Genomic DNA, 6,896 nt, shown 5'->3' with positions numbered 1-6,896 from the left:
AAATGGGGTAAGCGAACGGGAGCGCTTGTCAGACTCAGGAAGTGCGTATTTGGAACGCTGTTGCCTAGCATCCATCTGGTAAATCTCCGGTCTCTACCTAACAAAACGGACAAACTCCTTCTGGTCTCTCGGACAAATAAGAATTTCTCACACTCTGCTGCTCTGTGTTTCATTGAAAGCTGGCTGAATGATGATGCAGAATCAACAGGGAAATCATGCGTTGGCATGCTTTTACATCAATGAACGGTGGTGTACAGATGTAACTGTGTTAAAGAAGATGTGCTGTCCTGATCTAGAAATGCTGTTTGTCAACTGCAAGCCATTCTATTCGCCGCGGGAGTTTCACTTGTTCATTCTGGTGAATGTTTACATCCCTCCATAAGCACATGTGAGTTCAGCTTTACAGAAACTCATTGATCAGATCACAGAAACAGAACAACACCCGAACTCTGTTTTAATAATTCTTGGGGACTTTAATAAAGCCAATCTCTCCCGCGAACTGCCAAAATACAGACAGCACATCACATGTTCCACAAGAGACAGTAATATATTGGATCACTGTTACACCACAATAAAGGATGCATATCACTCTGTTCCATGAGTAGCTTTGGGATGTTCACTGTCTGGTTCATCTTATACCGACCTAAAGGCAGAAACTAAAATCAGCTAAACCTGTTTTAAGGATTGTAAAAAGATGGACTAATGAAGTAGAGCAGGATTTCCAGTCTTTTTTTGACCTTACTGATTGGAGTATTTTTGAGGCTGTTGCCTCCGATCTGGACGAGCTCACAGAGACCGTAACACCATATATCAGTTTCGGTGAGGATATGTGTATTCCTACCAGGACTCCTCTAACTTACAACAATGACAAACCGTGGTTCACTGCAAAACTCAGACAGCTCTGTCAGGCCAAAGAAGATGCTTACAGGAAGGGGGGCAATGTTTTGTATAAACAGGCTAAATACACACTGGAAAAGGAGATCAGAGTGGCAAAGAGGAATTATTCTGGAAAAATAAGGACTCAGTTCAATTCCAACGACTCAGCATCAGTGTGGAAAAGTCTGAAAAAGATCAACAACTACAGGACACCATTCCCCAGCACTGTGGAGAACCAACAACTGGCAGATGATCTGAACAGGTTTTACTGCACCCAACACTTGCCCTGAACGCCTCTTCACATAACCGTTCACACCATTAAAAACTCCTGCAACCCATCCTGAACTCCTCTCCAAACAACGTCCACACCATTCACACTAAAGTAAACACTGGACTGCATTATGTTCTGCAACACCTAGACAGACCGGGGACTTATGTGAGGATCCTGTTTGTGGACTTCTGCTCGGCCTTTAACACTTTAATCACAAACCTCCTCCTGCCCAAACTAAATCAGCTCTCCGTGCCCACCTCCGTCTGTCAGTGGATCAACAGCTTCCTGACAGACAGGCAGCAGCTAGTGAGGCTGGGAAAATACACATCCAGCACCTGTACAATCAGCACCGGAGCTCCCCAGGGCTGCGTTCTCTCTCCACTGCTCTTCTTCCTTTACACCAACGATTGCACGTCTAAGGACCCCTCTGTCAAGCTCCTGAAGTTTGTAGATGACACCACACTCATCAGCCTCATTCAGGATGGTGACGAGTCTGCTTACAGACAGGAGGTAAAAGAGCTGGCTGTCTGGTGCAGTCTCAACAACCTGGAGCTGAACACGCTCAAAACAGTGGAGATGATCGTGGACTTCAGGAGAAACCCCCCTGCACTCCCCCCACTCACCATCATGAACAGCCCTGTGACTGCAGTGGAGTCATTCAGGTTCCTGGGAACCACTATCTCTCAGGACCTGAAGTGGGACAATCACATTGACTCCATTGTGAAAAAGGCCCAGCAGAGGTTGTACTTCCTTCGCCAGCTGAGGAAGTTTAACCTGCCACAGGAGCTGCTTAAACAGTTCTTCTCCACCATCATCGAATCCATCCTCTGCACTTCAGTAACTGTCTGGTTCAGCTCAGCTTCTAAATCTGACCTCAGAAGACTACAGAGAGTAGTCCGGACTGCTGAGCGAATCATCGGTTCAACTCTCCCATCTATTCAAGAACTGTACTTATCCAGAGTGAGCAAAAGGGCTGTCAAAATCACTCTGGACCCCTCACATCCAGCACACTCCCTCTTTGAACTGTTGCCATCTGGTCGACGCTGCAGAACACTGAGCACCAGAATAACCAGACACAGGAACCGTTTCTTCCCTCAAGCAATCAATCTAATGAACAATTTATAATGACTGTGGAACACACTACACTATTTATATTTGTATACACATACACTTATTTATCTAACACATATACTTGGTGTACACTTAAATTTTACACATACCTGTACATACATAATGTTTTTTGTAATATACTTGCCTTAAAATTGTCAATTTGTATATTGTCATTCCTTACCTACTCATTTGTATTTTTTAATCTTTTATGTGTTTTTTGTTCTGTAGCTGTCGTTCTGTTGCATATGGAAGTTCTAAGCGGCCATGCATTATATATTTTTTTCTTTTTGTTTTCTCGTTATAACGACTTAATTTTCTCGTTATCTCGACATAACGAAGTTTGTTTTCTCGTTAAAACGACTTAATTTTCTTGTTTTCTCGACATAACGAAGTTCGTTTTCTCGTTATAACGACTTAGTTTTCTCTAAGAAGTTACAAAACTGCGCCAGCAGGTGGCACTATAGACCTGAATATAACTGATAGGGTGTTGTACACTGTCCACTTTACTGTACGTGGACCTTCCTCGTGATCGCTACAATTTGTGCAGTCTTGTTCATTACTGACATTTAATTAATTCATAAATGTTAAATGCTTGAATCAATATGAATATTTTGTGTATTAAGTTCTTGCTAGATGTATGAGTTTCACCAACGTGTTCTGTGTCATAAAATAACTGCTTATCAAAACCAAGGTTGACATCACTGTATTCTGTTTATCTACAGTAGGACGGGATTTAACGATGTAGGCTGATGTGCTTCTTTTCCTTATTACTAATCTTTATTGTTAACCATATTGATGAGAAATGTGATGTCCATAAGCTAATTTAATTCAGTTTTGTTCTATAATGTTGTAATCGTTTTTTCTACACACACACACACTACATGTACACATGAACGCTCTTTTCAAACAGAAGCTTGTAACACACATGATATCTGCCACATCATATAATGACTACTACAAATTACAAATTATATATAATTTTATTTCAAATAAAGGGAAAATCAAAAGTGAGTTTAATCCAAGCAGCTCTAATGGCTCAGTGTTGCCATTTATACATGTTAATTACAAAAACAAAACGTTAGTTGTACTGTCTCTGGAAAAATCAACAGTGATTGATCAGCCTTTATTTATATACAGTATTGTAGACGTTATTACCTAGGCGAAGCAAAATTTGCTGAAATAAAGGCTACAGTAAGAGCACCTGCATGGTTGTCCATCAGATGCCTGTCAAAGTTGAGTTCGTTACTATAGCAACAGTAAAACTGTCATGACGTTATAACGAGAAAACGAACTTCGTTATGTCGAGATAACGAGAACGTCAACACTATTGACCACAACATTCTTTTGCATAGATTAGAACACTTTGATGGTATTAATTGAAGTGCATTAGCATGGTTTAAACTGTACTTGTATGACCGCCATCAATTAATTGCAGTGAATGAAAAGATAACATATCAATCACAAGTGCAGTATGGAGTACCTCAAGGCTCAGTACTAGGACCGTTACTCTTCACGCTTTACATGATTCCCTTGGGAGATATCATCAGGAAACATGGTGTTAGCTTTCACTGTTATGCTGATGATACTCTGCTCTTTATTTCTTCGCAGCCCGGCAAACCATACCAATTTGAGAAAGTAGCAGAATGCATAGTCGATATAAAAAAAACTGGATGACGAGTAATTACTTACTGCTAAATTAGGAAAACGACACGTTTTAATTATAGGACCTAAAAACATTTCAGCAGTTATTATAGACCTGTGTGTCCTGTGTTGCTGTCGCCTGAACCAGCTATGCTAAATTATGAATTTATCTATTTATCTACTTCTGCATATAAATATAACACCAAATAGAAGCAGAAAATTGTGCTGTAGCCTACATACTTTCATGAGATCGGGGTAACCGTTAATTTGTTGGAAAATTGGGAATACAACAAAATACTGACAATGTTTTACATTTAAAGCTTCCCATAAAATGTATATTGAAAAGTACTTTGAAAGTGTCTGAAATGCAATACTATAATTTTTTAAGTTGTTTTTAAAGCATTTTAAATGACTTGCTATCTCCTCACTGGATGTGTCTTTAGAGAGAAATGCATGGATTAGCCTACATAATGAAAGAGTTTCTATTTTTTATTTTAAAAAAATCCCTTTATTTGCAGCCAGTGCAAGGCTCTGACCCGCTTCATCCAATGCTTGTTTTATGCGTGTACTATCGGAATAAATCCTGCAGGCAGCCCTGGTCGTCTACTCACCTGAAATGTTTAAAAACATAGCCTACAGTATATAATATGAATGTACTTCAAAACGGCACATTGAAATTACTCAAGCAGTGTTATGGTGCATTTCATTCATGAAGACTTTGACCGTAAAAATAATATATATAATAAGTTCATATATTTATTTGAAGTCTTTTTAATTAAAGTGAGAAAAAAGAAAGCAGAAAAAGAAAACAAATAATACCATAAACAACCAAAGGGAGTACCCTTTAGAATGGGAGATGGATCAGGTTGTGAAAGGGAAGAGAAAAGCAATAGATGATGTCGCAAAGAACCAGGTAGGTGCTGGTCATTCAAAAGCTAAATGCAGAACATATGACGAGGCATACCATTGTGAAAAAGAAGTGTGCTTAAGTATACTTTTATAAAGTGTACTTATTGTGGAAAAAATATACTTGAAAATAACGCACATTAATGCAAATTAAATGTTACTTTCGCCGCTTAAGTACATTGTATTTGTAATTAATTTCAAAGGCATCACATTTTAAATTTAAAGGTCCTATGACATGAAAATTTCACTTTCTGAGGTTTTTTAAGATTAATATGAGTTCCCCTAGCCTGTATATGGTCCCCAAGTTTCTAGAAATTTGAATCGTGTAAATCAATATTTTTCTATCTTTCTCTGCCTTTGAGAAAATGGAAGCTCATCCAGGCTGATCTTGAATCTCCTTGTTGTGACGTTGCAACGAGAATTGTTACCTCCCCTATAATTCAGTCGCAACGTCAGCACAGGCGTTTCAAACAGACTTTTATGATATGGATTCGACAGCACCGGCACAAACAGTGAGTAACAGTGTTCATTAATGCCTGATCTGTGATCAGTGATTTCTGATGGGTAGCTAATCATTCAAGTTCACACAGACTTTCTTTCTAAATCGTTTAATGATGCATCAGTGAATCAAGCCAGTGACTAAACGATCAACTTCACGTTGTTTCTCTTAGTAGCATGAAACAAATCTGTTATTTAAATTGTGATTTAACTACAGAGATCGATCAAAGAACGCTCGCTTTTTTCCGGAGCTGTTACACATCGCGAGTAAATCTGCACACTTGCCCAAACTGCCGTTACAATGAATGACGCTGTTATGCTGCACAACAAAGCTCTTACTGTGTTCATGTGTTTGCTGTTAGCTGTGGTGAAATCATTTTGTGAGATAACGTGTTGCAATAATGACGAGATCACTGCATCCACGCGATAAACAGACTGTCTACTCAATGCTCATCACTGCAGCCTTTCATGTGATGGGAAAAGATCGAAAAAATAATTATATAATCCACACTTCCATGATTCGTTAATCTCGACAGCTGTAATATAAGTACACCTAAGGAAACATTAAAAAGCATTTAAAGAAAAGGAAATAATCCATGTCATGGGACCTTTAAGTTGAGTGATTTTTGAGAAGAGAACTTTTGAGTGATTTTTTTAAACCATTTAAGTGGGACTTATTAGTACATCTTTATATGTACAATTATGTGTTCATAATTGCTTCTACTGTCTTTATAATATTGTAAAAATGTACTACTAATGTACTGACAAGCAATTAATGTGAACTAAAATACACTTTAATGTAAGTTAACAATACACTTAAGTGTGAATTAAATGTATTGTTTTTGACCACATAAATGCATATTATTTGTACTTAATTTCAAATATATTACAATTTAAAATTACACTAACATATATCTCTGGCAATGAAGTTGAAAATTGGTGTATACAGTATTGTTCAAAATAATAGCAGTACAATGTGACTAACCAGAATGATCAAGGTTTTTCGTATATTTTTTTATTGCTACGTGGCAAACAAGTTACCAGTAGGTTCAGTAGATTCTCAGAAAACAAATGAGACCCAGCATTCATGATATGCACGCTCTTAAGGCTGTGCAATTGGGCAATTAGTTGAATTAGTTGAAAGGGGTGTGTTCAAAAAAATAGCAGTGTGGCATTCAATCACTGAGGTCATCAATTTTGTGAAGAAACAGGTGTGAATCAGGTGGCCCCTATTTAAGGATGAAGCCAACACTTGTTGAACATGCATTTGAAAGCTGAGGAAAATGGGTCGTTCAAGACATTGTTCAGAAGAACAGCGTACTTTGATTAAAAAGTTGATTAGAGAGGGGAAAACCTATAAAGAGGTGCAAAAAATGATAGGCTGTTCAGCTAAAATGATCTCCAATGCCTTAAAATGGAGAGCAAAACCAGAGAGACGTGGAAGAAAACGTAAGACAACCATCAAAATGGATAGAAGAATAACCAGAATGGCAAAGGCTCAGCCAATGATCACCTCCAGGATGATCAAAGACAGTCTGGAGTTACCTGTAAGTACTGTGACAGTTAGAAGACGTCTGTGTGAAGCTAATCTATT

The sequence above is a fragment of the Carassius auratus genome, unplaced genomic scaffold (assembly GCF_003368295.1).
Source record: "Carassius auratus strain Wakin unplaced genomic scaffold, ASM336829v1 scaf_tig00008911, whole genome shotgun sequence".
Lineage (NCBI taxonomy): Eukaryota > Metazoa > Chordata > Actinopteri > Cypriniformes > Cyprinidae > Carassius > Carassius auratus.
Note: the sequence above shows the minus strand (reverse complement) of the source record.